The 13,219-nt window shown below is 41.9% G+C and overlaps 1 protein-coding gene across 1 annotated transcript in view; it reads left to right on the forward strand.

Annotated features, from left to right (window-relative positions):
* Window positions 1–2,543: 2,543 nt before the first annotated feature.
* The window catches only part of nrxn3a (neurexin 3a), a 423,493-nt gene continuing 412,817 nt past the window's right edge, over window positions 2,544–13,219 (forward strand). Inside the window, exon 1 of the mRNA XM_070445086.1 lies at window positions 2,544–2,821. The gene's annotated coding sequence lies outside the window, so the exon portion shown is untranslated. The remainder of the gene's footprint in view (window positions 2,822–13,219) is intronic.

Here is a 13,219-nt window from a genome sequence, read left to right on the forward strand (position 1 = left end):
GGTCTCGAATAGTCATTCTGATTCCCATTTAAAATAGCCTTTTGAGGTATTAAAATATCATCCGTAATATTTTTGAGGTAATAGAAATGCTCAACATTTAAAAAAAAAATGTTTTTCTTTCATGACTAAATACTAGGAAGTTTGAAAAGACAGGCTGAGTGGGCGGGGAGTTAATATTCATGAGCTCGCTTTGACTGACAGCTCTTTGAAACGTCTATGTCAAGAAACTTGGATGCAGTGTTGCAGTAAAATCATATCAAGCAAATTTGGTGATACGCAAAGCAACCTAAACATCATTGAAATTGCGTCAACGATGTCAATTATTTTTTGATGAATCTCTTGTTTGGCATGACTCTTGCAGTTCACAGCAGCACTGATAGATGTGTTGACATGACAACTGTATCAGAGTTTTGAATGACCCTTTCCTCCCTTTTGTTCCGTGCTGGCTGAAGACCGAGCTAGCCAGTAACTTGCTTTAACAGCAGACACAGATGAAAGGGGAGACATATAAGTGTCTTTGCCATAGATGTAAACGTTTAATTAAATGTGCTGACACCCTACAGTCAAATTGTGGCACCAGTAGAGTAGCTATCTAGCTACAGTATATAAACCACATCCCTCTGCAAACATGCCTTCTCTGATGTCGGTTACAAGGCAGTACTTATATAAATGATGTAAGAGAATATCATGTTACCATTGGTGTATTAAAATTAGAGTTAGGGTGACGCAATCCTATCCCCTGAATAATTCTGCCTCCTGAAACCAATTGTTTGACATGGGGAGTGGACTTGTAACTTTCTGATCAAACTTGATCAATATAGGAGCAACAGTCATTTTTCATACCTTGGTCATCATAGTTTAAAAAAGAAATCTGGATTCATCCAAATATCATCCAATTGAATGAAAAACATGATTTTGACTGTTCATGACCTTTTAAGGGCATCACCATTATGAACATTTTAGCCAAAACACCTGGTTACCTCTTGGCCCCAAGACTCTTGGCCCCAAGACAATAACATCAAGCACGAATCCAAATCCACAAAGAAATGGTTAATTGACAACAAAATCAAATATACAGTACCTGGGCTCCATGCTGCACTTGTACAGTATTTTCCAAAGAGGGGAGATGCTGCTAAGCTAACATGCTTGCTGTGACTGTGAGAGTGTTTGTGAACCGGCGCTGCCATTCAGCAGATCCATCCATCATGGCCATGGAGCTTTGGAGCGGCTTTGCTCTGCCGGCCAGCAGAGTTCGATCCACGGCTGAGGCCGAGGTTCAATTAAATAATCCGGCAGGTTTGTGATGGATCATTTGGGCTACGGGTCTATGTCATGTTTAACACCTGTTGTTCGAGATGTTATGGTGGGACTAAGAGTAGGTCTCAATGCTGAACTCGTGCTTGGTAAAAAGTTATATTAGGCTATTATCCTATGACCTCCACACTCAACTGGACCACAGATGATTTTTTTAGTCGCCCAGGCTTCGACCCCTGGTATCATATAAACACACATAGGACATGGAAGAATGCATAGAATTGCAGGAAATTCGATTTAAAACTGCAAAATGTTCTCTCCGCCAACAAGAGGGGTGTGAACCGTTTGGGGTCGCAAACGGATAAATGACATTATCCATCCGGACCTTTGCCACCTAGGAAATGTGTGTGACTGGACCTTTTTAAAAATATATTTGTTTGTCTGGGCCACTCTCCGTTTTAGAATAGCTATTATCTTGTCGATTGTGACAAGGCCTGTGCTTTCCGTGGTCCTGTGCTCCACGTGGTGTTCTGTTGAGTTCAGCTCTGAGGTTGTAGGCCTGCCTCACGCTAAAAGCGTGCCTCTCCTTAGTCTGAAGTGGCTTCCTCTCTGCTCTACTTCGTCAATTTAATTCAATGAAATTAACATCTATTCAATTATTTTCATTTGAATTACTTTATTCATCCTTTAAAGATCAATTTGAGACATTGTCAGAGCACTGATCTATACTGATCTAAAGGCAGGATAGGTGAAAGTAATATGGCGGAGGCCGCCTATGGAGGTAGGTAGCCTATTATTATTTTACTCACCTGTCCCGTTCTCTGAGATCAGTTGAAGGAAAAAGGGGCCAGGAGAGAAATCTTCCACAGTCTATTGAGATCCACCCACGTGTCTGGAATATGAAAAAGTGCAGCGCCAGGCGTTGGTAGTCTCATCCAAGAGTCTCAGTTTTATACAAAACATTTATTTTTCAATGTTCTAATACAAATAGGCTATGCAAGCCTATCTGGAGGTGCGTTTGGGTTTACGCATCACTTTGTAAACCATATATTTGTCAGTTAAGGAAGAAATTAGTAATTTGCAACTTTTCCACATTACTCTGTTTGTGCAACACAGCTATGCAAATATTACCGTCTCTACCGATTTTCTAACTATAGCCTATCCCAAACACACACGCCACGGCATGCTCTGGGAAAACCATGCCTTCACTGCTGTGTCTCTCCCAGACTACGCCTTTAAATGGGTCGCGCGCGAGGTGGTGCTGAGGAGAGACCAGGAGAGGGCGGACCCGTGCGAAGTGTGTGTGAACATCCCGAGATCGGTCGCCAGTCGCACGGATCGAGCGCGCGGCTCTTGTGATGCACTGTAGCGGAGACCGACCGGAGAGAGACAGAGGAAAGAACAGCCCAATAGCCCCGATTTAACGTCTGGTACTGTGTCAGAAGTCTCGCTTTAATCGGCACCGTGTCTATTCAGTCTACTCAGTTTTTTTTACCGAACCTGGATTTAAACATTACCGGAGTTTATTGTCGGATTATTATGCATAGGATATTATCCCATAACTAAGGTCAGTCGTGCTCTATTTTCTACTTGCCAAAGGGCTCCTCTTGTCATTACTAGCAAACATCCAAAATATAGTTCTAATCGTTCCTTCGGAACACATTTGGATTGGAATGGGGATGTTATAGTAGACATTTTGAACATGTTTGTAGTTTTGGCTGTCGACAGTCTGGAACAAGTTGGGACGTTGAGAACGTCGACATGTGGTCAATACTACCTAATCATAAACTAAGCATTGCACTATACTAGTAATATCCATTGACTGGAAACATAATGATATCGACGAATAAGGTCGCTGCGTGCTGCAGGGTGGTTTACGAGTAGGCCTATAAATGGGGCATTCCGGCCATGTCGGCTCGGGTGATTCTCGAGCCCATTCCCCGGTCAACGAGGCCAGGGTGACAGGCATGGACAAGCCCCGCGGGACTGACAGAATTACGGTCACATCGCTCAGCTCGTGGCCACAGGCATTATTTATAATGGGAATTATTCATCTTTATAAAACACTGAGCATTGTAGGCATCATAAGAAGCAAAAATGACGCTAAATAAATGCTTGCTTAGGCTACGACTCTCTTCCAAACCACGCATTTTGTTCTCGTCTGAAAAGTAGCTTTGAATAATGGATACAGGGGTGTCCAGTGTCTTACGACCGCCACCGTGCATGGGGCTATTTTAAAATGTCAATTACGGTTCAGAGTAAACAAATACCTTAACGAACCGGTTCTGCATAGTCAGGGAAAACAACAGATGGGTTATGTCTAAAATGAGACCACAAAAGATGTTGTCTGTTTTGATACTGTGAGATAAAAAGACAATTCAGACATGGAAATGCTGCTTTGAATTTGATATGGGGACATGACCTTCTATGTTCCATTGATTGCCCCTACACTGCAGACACCATGATGGAGACCAGACATTTGGCCTTCCCCCTTTTCTCTCTAAAATCATATTATTTTCCAGATGAATTCGTATATGCTCATTTGAACGAAATAGACCCATCTCCATTTAGAATATCGTGGAGAAAAAAGCATTGTCTTCAGTTTGGACATTTTTTCACAGACATAGGTTGTTCGTTTGTAGCAGATAAAACACACCATACAACCCGAAACAATAATATAATACGTCGGAGTAAAATATTTATCATCGGATGAGTCTGTATTTGGATTGTAAAATAACGCAGGAAACGTGATGTTTTTTAGGCGGCGGGTAGAATTCGTTCCCTATGGAATCAAATGAGCTCGTGAGCTCTGCAGAACGTCGAGGGAGGGTGTTTTTAGGGTGCTGGTGATCTACATGAAATCTGACATGTATGAACACGCTGGTGTTTTTTTTCTTTGAAATGAACCGTGTAATGCAGCCAAATCTCTCACATTTTAGAAGAATATATGTTGGATTTGAGATGGTCAATATCTAACAGCTCATAAAAAGACAAAACCATTTTGCAGTAGAAAAATAACGCCACTAACTCCCAGCATTTTAATTTTAAATCATGCATTTTAACACCCTTTATAGTTTCGTGTTTTGTCTTAAATCAGGAATAGATCAATTACTGTAGGAAAATCACGTAAGAGATCACAAAATGGTGGTTAAAATTGTCACGTTTTGTCCTAATGATTTTTTTCCAATAAAGGTCTGATCAGCACCTTCGCCAGTCGCGATGAAATAGTAATAAAATCCACTGCAATTTGCCAGCAGAATTGGTGACGTTTGAAGTTCATTTATCATTGTGGCACACGTTCGATGTTTGGGATTTACAATGTAATAGGCTTAGTGAATACATCAGAATGCAGGGAAACTCCTAATCGGGCTTTTTCAACGGGCAGAAATGGGCGTGACCCCTGTGAAATGCGTCTCTTTTCTCACACAGCAAGCAAGGCCTAAAATGTAGCACCAGTCCAATGCACTACTATAGAATTGTAGTTGAAATAGAGATTCTATCAATGTTTTTATTTTACTGGTAGGCACTACATAAAAAAAACATGATTAACAATTTAATAAGAAAACAATATTTTACCTAGATAAAATGCCGTTTTTTCCCCACAAAATATACACGTTTTTGTTTTACGTTAATGTTTTCCACGGATATTATTACACACAACTATTAGGCCTAAATGCCTGTTAAATAAAATATGATAGCTCACTATAAAACGAAATATTTGTGTTATTAAATCATTTCAAGAAAGTAGGCCTAGGCTAATCGACATTTCTCCCATTTAGGCCTACACGGAAAGACACAAGAAAGATGAATTCAATATTTAAGTGGTGTATGCTATGCGGTCGTGCTATGCGCATTCCCTGCTCCTGTGTTTATTGTGCGGTTGTGTGATTTGGCTGTACTGTCTGCGGGGTGCCGGGTGGTGGTTGGTGCGTGGTTTAATTTGGCTGTCCTGCTTTCTGGGCGCTGGTTGGCAGCGATTAACTGCTCTGACAAATCAACCGAAAACGGCCAAGGGCTCTCAAGGTAACGTTAATCCGTATGGGCGGGAGAGGGAGCACAATATTACTCACATAATAGGCTACTACTCACAATATCATTGAGGATGCTCCTTTTTCCATATAAATAAATACAAAACAGTGTTTCAACGTTTTTTTTTAAATTGTATGATGATTATAACATATTTTTGACGCAGATTAAAAATGGCCTATTATGTTTGTCTGAATGCGTAGGCCTATTTCACACGAAATGTAATGTAGCTCAAATAATAAAATATTTAACGGGCGTGATTAAAGATGCGGAGGGAGGAAAAATAATCTCCGGTTGTAGAAATTGCGTCATGCCTTCCTAAATAAAACGACGTTCAACAGCTCACAGTAATTTCATGCTTCTGAGAAAGGCCCTGCAATTTCATCTAATTCATTTTGTATAGGCCTATTTGTTGTGTGCGTGTGTGTGTGTGCGCGCGCGCTCGCGTGCATATACATGTTGTGTGCGTGTGCGTATATGTGCGTAAAACTACACACACACACACACTCACACCCACACACACCCACAAGGACGGATTACACATAGGTGTCAAATGACCGAAACAAAATTGAGGGTGCAAGAGATTATATTGTAAATGTAAAGCAACGTACTAACAATTATAATAAAAACACAATTTCTATTGCACCATTTATAACAAATATAAAATAGATTTGTTTTACTTTTGTCAAATGAAAGGTGTTTATTATATGTTCTCTGGGGTGCATGCTGAGTCTTCCCCTACTACGCAGACGTTGCTACATAATGATGTATGGTAGAAGTAGAGTAGTGAAATGATTAAGAATATCACCAGCATTATTATTCATAGTATGTCTATACATGCACGTAGACATGGGTTAGTATTGGTTGTGTGTGTGTGTGTGTGTGTGTGTGTGTGTGTGTGTTGCTGCAGAGTGATGTAATGCAGGATAAGGATTATTTGAATTAGATAAATTAAGATAAAGATAAACTAGATTAATTTAAACAGGGATTTTCTCTGTGGTGTGAGGACTGGCCCTACATATGCATTAACTGTGTGTGTGTGTGTGTGTTTGGCAGAGCAAGTGTTGCAGTAGAGTGATGTAATGCAGGAGACTGGGTGTTATTAATCGTTTAGAACGATAGATAAATCAAACAGGGTTTTTCTGGGATGCAGACCTCGGTTGATTGCTTAGTGTTGGTAGCATCGTTGCGGTGTGTGTGTGTGTGGCAGCAAGATATTGCTTGCAGTGTGTGTGTTGTGTGTGTGTGTGTGTGTGTGGTGTGTGTGTGTGTGTGTGTGTGTGTGTGTGTGTGTGTGTGGTGTGTGTGTGGTGTGTGTGGTGTGTGTGTGTGTGTGTGTGTGTGGGGTTGGTGTGGTGTAGCAGTGTGGGGGTGATGTAATGCAGGAGAGAGGTGCTGCAGCAGAACGGCTCTCCCCTCCCTTCCGTCCCCCGTCACCCAGAGGAGGTGTGTCTCTGTCTCTCTTCCTGCAGAGAGCTGGATGCCCACTCTCTCTACCCATGCTGGGCACCGGGCTGGACTCATGGCTCTGCCCGTCTGGCTGTGGCCACTTGTGCCCACTGAAATACTAGAATACTTAGGGGCAAAAAATTATTTTTCTCCCTATACTCCCTTTTTTATGGTGAAACTGGTAAAATCGTGCCCTTTTGATCATATTCTAAAATGGACCAATCTGTCCATTTTCCCCTTCTTCTACCCAGGCTGTGCACCAGTCTGCACCTATGTCTCTGCCTGTCTGTCTGTAGCTGGTAGGATATACTAACAAATGGATCCCCCCTCCATTTTTTAAGATCACAAGTGTGACGAAATTGGATAGGTGTAAGCAACATGGTGGGGAACTTTGCCTACACCCACTCAATGCTGTAGCATGAATTATTATTTAGGCTGTGTCTGTTTGTCTGTATCTGTCTGTGTGGCTGTGTAAATACTGTTACAAATATATTTCCTTTCTCCCTCTCTCCCCCTTCCCTTCTTTCCTCCGCGTCTTTCTCATCCCATTCTTTCTTAATAATAATGATGTAACATAACAGAGTATGTGTATTATTTGGTCTGTATCTGGTTCTTTCTTATTCATTGTAATTGCTGATGTTGGACACAATTTAGTAAAGCGTGTTGTTTCGTCTGTGCCAGACTGTCTGTGTCTGTACAAATAGACACACCCTCCCTCCCCTTTCTTTCTCTCCATCCCTTCCTTTGCTCATCACTGAAACTAAATTGGATAGGTGAGAACAATTTAGGGGGGAGCCTTGCTCTCCTCCAATGCTCTTAGATTAGTCATGAGATAATAATTATTTAGACTGTGTCTGTTCACCAGCAAATACATCCTCCCCTCCTCTATTAGCCCTACCTCTCTCCCCATGATAATCACTGATGTAATACAATTGGATAGGTGTTAACAACATGGAGTCTTTTGTTGTTGATAGAACCCATCCAATGACGTTAGATAACTGATGGTTGGAAGGTTGGAGGGAAGGATGAGATGTTCAGGTATTGGAGAGGGGCCTGCCTATCGGAGGGGGATGCATGAGTGTGAGTGGTTCAGGTGGAACATCTTTCTATCTCTCTCTCTTGCTCTCTCATACTCTCCCCCCACCCCCCTCCCCTATCCCTCAACACATGACTGGTTTAGTTCTGGCTTGCCGTATTGGTGGTGATGTCATCCACACACAGTTCCAGGACTGTGTTACCCCCTCCATATCTAAGAAAGAGAGAGAGAGAGTGTGTGTGTGTACTGCAGGGGAGCGAAGGTGCGCGCATATTTGTGTGTGTAGGTTGGCAGTAGCGATATCGGTGACTCACTGTTTATAGGGTGTGTGTGTGTGTGTAAAGTTTGCGCGGAGGACGAGATGTTTGGTGGAGGACTGGAAAATTGGAGAATCTCACAGTAAAATGTGTGTGTGAGAGAGAGAGAACTCAACACATTCCTCCTTCCTCCTCTTCCATTATATCAGCCGTCTGCCACAGAGGACATTTTGTTACAGCATCCAGAGTGTGTGTGAAGACACGGCAGTGTGTGTCCTCGATGCACCTGCAGTAGTAGTAGACACATCCGTGAGGTGTGTCTGTTTGACAGCCAGGGCCCAATGAAGAGACAGCTCTTATTAACATGGCTCTCTCAGATTCCCTCCCCTGCCTTCCATCCCTCCGCGTATTGTTTTCTAATGGGAGGCCAAACCCCGGCTGCTTTTGTCCCTGTGTGTGTCTTCCCTGTGAGGAGCGGCGGACTCCTATCAATGGGAACAATGGTCCATGCAGTTTAGCCTTTTAACCCCTGCCCATCCAACTGCAACAAAAGAACTCTCACACACACACACACACAACACACACACACACACACACACACACACACACCACACACACACACACACACACACACACACACACACACACACACCACACACACACACACACACCACACACACACACACACACACACCACACACACCACACAGCAGAGAGAAGGTGTGTGGGCTACTGCCAGGGTGAAGTATCAGTTATGAGACCCCCCCCCCCCCTCCCCCTCCCCCATCCAGTGTGCTCTGGTCCAGTGGGCCCATGCTGACTGCTGGGGCCTTTGTCCTGTGGTACTGAGCCTAGGGCTGAGACTGTTGGCAGGGACACAGGGAATATTAGATGCCTATTAGGTTACCCTCTGTATGGGGCGGTGGAACTTAACCCTGCTTATTGTTATCGGAATACGTAAAGTCCCTCTCAACATGGGGGAGAACTATAGCTGCGTTTAACTGGCCTGGATAGGTATACTAAACCATACTGGGTAGAAGCCAAACTTTCTATGTGTGTGTTCCTGGTGAGTGTAGGCTACTGTAGATGTCTCTGGTCGTGGGGCAGGCTGCTGATGGCCAGACGTTGGCTTGTCATTACATCACTACAGTGTCACAGAGCAGCATATCCCAGCAATGACACACGTCAAGCTGATATGTCAGCAGGGATTTGACTGTATGTCTGAGAGTAGCGCTGGCATACTGTACACCCTGGCTTCTATTTGGGTTGGGGAGCAGTGGAGACAGTGTTGAACTGGGGCGGTTCTCTCACTCGCTTGCTCTCTCCGTCCATCTATCTCAATTTCTCTGTCTTTGTTGGTTTCTCTATCTCTGCATTTTGGAATAGTACAAGCCTATGGTTATCTAGAACCTGTGTCTCAAGATAGACGGAAATGTGGGTCAACTTAGTGTGTGTTTTGTTACCTCGAGAACAGCTCTCATGAATGAATCCTAAAAGGACCTGGCATAAACCCTTACATCTCGTTAAAGGAAACTCCACCCAAAATCTATGTTTTGGTATTTGTTTCATTAGTAAATTGTTGATATAGTCCCAAAATACAGAAATCTGGCCCGTAAAATGCATTTTCAGTAGGCTAGCCTAGAACAGATTGGCGATAGAATGAAAGCAAACATTTCGAAAGAAATTACATCAACCAGACCCTGATGCTTGTGTTTAATATTACAAAACACTATGTTTGATGGGACTAACGATCGGATAGTTAGGTTAGGAAAAATGTCAGCAACAATCTTGACGCAAAGAATAAGTTCACCGGGGAGAAATGAACGGAATTGTCCAACACACATGGTCTCTCTAGACGTTGTACCTGTTTAGGCATTGGGGTCTCTCTTGTCTCTGGCTCTGCGTATTTAGGTCTCTAGTATTCTAGTGTCTCTCCTTCCTTTGTTTAGTTTTTTTGTCCATCTGTATGGTGCAGTCAGCAGAAAGTCCCATTCATTTCCCTGGCCATCAGATAAGGGCCATCTCTGCTGGCCTGATTGATAGTCGGGGGCTGCCAGCAGAATAATGGTGCTAATTTTCCTAGCAGATGACAGATAGGGCCTAGACCTTTACTGAGGGGAAAAAAACTGCCACTTTTAATTAGGTTTGGTGACTGGTAATTGTATCTCTAACATCAGATACAATGAATTATGCACACAGATCCTGCTTTTTTTATTTGTTATGGTTCAATAGTACAGTAATTTGTCTGTTTCCAAATTGGCATGTCTTCACGTGTCCTTGGCAGACTTTAGTGATGGCTCGTTTGCAAACGTACGTCTCTTTTCGGTGAACGACGAGAATCGCATCGGTAAAAGAGCCGTTTATTTGGCTCCCTGATTTGCATAGTGCTACTCAACTGCTTTTTTAATTTTTTTTTAGCTTCAAACAACGATTATCTGCATAGAAGTAACAATCATTCTCTGAAGGTGATGAATCCTTACTACAGAAACAAAAGTGAGGAAGAGCGTTTCATTCTAGTCCACGGAAAATGTTTGCAGTTTGTAAAAAAATATATATATATCTTATTTGAACACGCATATCACAATCTTCAAAGTCTGATATAATGCATGGTAGCCTACGTTTGCTTAGCGATGAACCGAAATGTCTGTTATTTTTGGGGGGTTTTAAACAACTAGCCTAATTGACGGATGTCGGTTCAGTTATTTGAATTCCGTTTATTTATTTCTTTCACTGAGCTCAATGCGCATTTTCTGACTGCAGTTTCCATAGAGATAAATCACATAAATCAAGTCCGAACTGTGTGATGTAGTTTCCGACAGGCCAACATTCTACATAGTTTAGCGTGCCTACTTGTCCGGAGACACAGAGAACCACAGATGATCCATTATATCAGAGTGAGAGAGGAAGTGAGGCCCAGCTTGGCTGAAAATCTTTCTCCTTCCTGGTTGTTTCGCCCACCAAACGAGGAGATTTTGTATGGAGAAAAAAAATGAATGGTGTATTTGCTGCGTGAGGTTAATTGGATCAAATAGAAGTTTCATAATGCTTAAGTTAGGAGTGATATAAGTAGGACACGTGACATCCCGGCAACTTTGAGAAAAACACTTGCCCATGCATATTCATAGCATGAGGCTAGTAGCATAGAATTTGTCATATTTTTTTAAACATTAGTCCTTTAGCAGCCACTCTTATCCAGAGCCGCTTACAGTAGTGAGTGCATACATTTTCATACTTTTTTCGTACTGGTCCCTCCATTGAATACAGTTGCTTGACGTCAACAACTCTCATCGAATATTCAAAAAAGGATTTACAATAATGAGATACATCCACCAATCCAAAGAAAGGATAGGTGGCAGCTAGACAGCCCGCCATGCCGCTGTGTGGACAACGACTCCCTTCGTTAGGACGGAGAGACATGTCTCTTGTCAGTAAATCCATCATCTTTGATTATATTGACCAGATACTCTAGTGGCCCTATAACAATGAAAATACATGTCTTCCAAAAATGGAAGGCAGTCAGGAGGAGGCAAGATCAGGTTGAACCATTCGAACCAATGAGAGGGCAGATACGCGTGTGAACAACAGGCACAACGGTTTCCACTAGTTACCACAGTCACAAAGTCAAAATTAACTTTAGGATAGGGTTAGGTTTAAAATCACATTTTAAGAAGATAAATTGTAGAAATAGGCAGGTTTATGACTTTATGGCAACTAGTGACGACCAGGCACAACTTCGATATCAAGTAATTTTTCAAAAGGTTGCCGGGATGTCACTTGTTCTAGTTATATCAAGTATACTCCTAACAACCTAACCATTACAAAACGTCTATTCGATCAAATAAGCCATTCCATTTTTTGTTAACCAAATTCGACACTCTCTCATTGACCTCCATACAAAAACTCCTTGCTTGGTGAGCAAGAAATATTTAGAATCGTTGCCAGGGGGCAGATGGAAGCGGTGTTTGTAGGCTACAATAACTTAGACTTCAGGTCCACTGGGGTTAGTTCAAGTAGCCTGTGTAGGCTACTTGCAGGTGTCTCGTGTGAATTCTTATGGGGATTAAATGGACCCTATTTGTAGGGGTTAGATGTAATTTTTGTTAAGGAAAATCCATATTTATTACATCAATTGTTTTATTATATGTTCAAGGCCACCAATAGGTAACAGACATTCATGGTTATCTCAGTGCCTGTGTGGTCCAGCCATTACAACCGCTGACAACGGCACATGTGCAAGAAGTTTGAATCCGGCCTACTACTGCCCTTTGAATTTTCGAAGAAACTAGTATTTTACTTGTATTCTTACTCAAGTAATTTCTGAAGGAAGTAACTTACTTTTTACTCCGTTACATTTGACCAAATCACCTCAGTTACATAGATTTATCTTCGCTGTCGGATGAAAACCTCCTAACCAAATTTGGTGATTTACATATTTTTTATATGAATCGATACTATTGGTTACCCTTTACGTCTGTATGAACGTGTCACAACCCCTTAACCAATGTAATGTATTAAAAATAGCTTGTCATCAAAACTCTTATCTAAGTCCATTGGATCTTACAGTTGTCCATCAAACCCAGTTTTGTCTTCACCTCAGCGTATTGCACTCATGAGGATATTTTGGTTCTTAGGCTCTTAGCTAGATGCAATTAGAGTTGAGTTGCACTTCATTACCTTCTGCCTTTGTAATATTATATATTCCTAGAGTAAGGTAAGTATTTATAAGATATAATTCTGGTGTTGAAAAAAAAAGTGCACAATAAAATGGCTATGGCTAACCCAGAAGTAATCTGACAGAAAAAGTTGAATCTCCTGTTTTTAGCTTCCCATAGGATCTCTGTTTGTTGGCCAACAAGCCACCTTGTCATTGGCATGAAGAGTGAACAGATTAATCAGATGGGTGTGGCAATAGCTAACTACACTGAACAAAAATATAAACTCAACATGTAAAGTGTTGGTCCCATGTTTCATGAGCTGAAATAAAAACATCCCCGAAATTTTCCATACGCAAAAAAAGCTCTCAAATTTTCTGCACAAACTTGTTTAGATCCCTGTTAGTGAGCATTTCTACTTTGCCAAGATAATCCATCCACCTGACAGGTGTGGCATATCAATATTCTGATTAAACAGCATGATCATTACACAGGTGTCCCTTGTGCTAGGGACAATAAAAGGCCCCTCTAAACTGTGCAGTTTT

This window comes from Salvelinus sp. IW2-2015, linkage group LG9 (genome assembly GCF_002910315.2).
Source record: "Salvelinus sp. IW2-2015 linkage group LG9, ASM291031v2, whole genome shotgun sequence".
NCBI lineage: Eukaryota > Metazoa > Chordata > Actinopteri > Salmoniformes > Salmonidae > Salvelinus > Salvelinus sp. IW2-2015.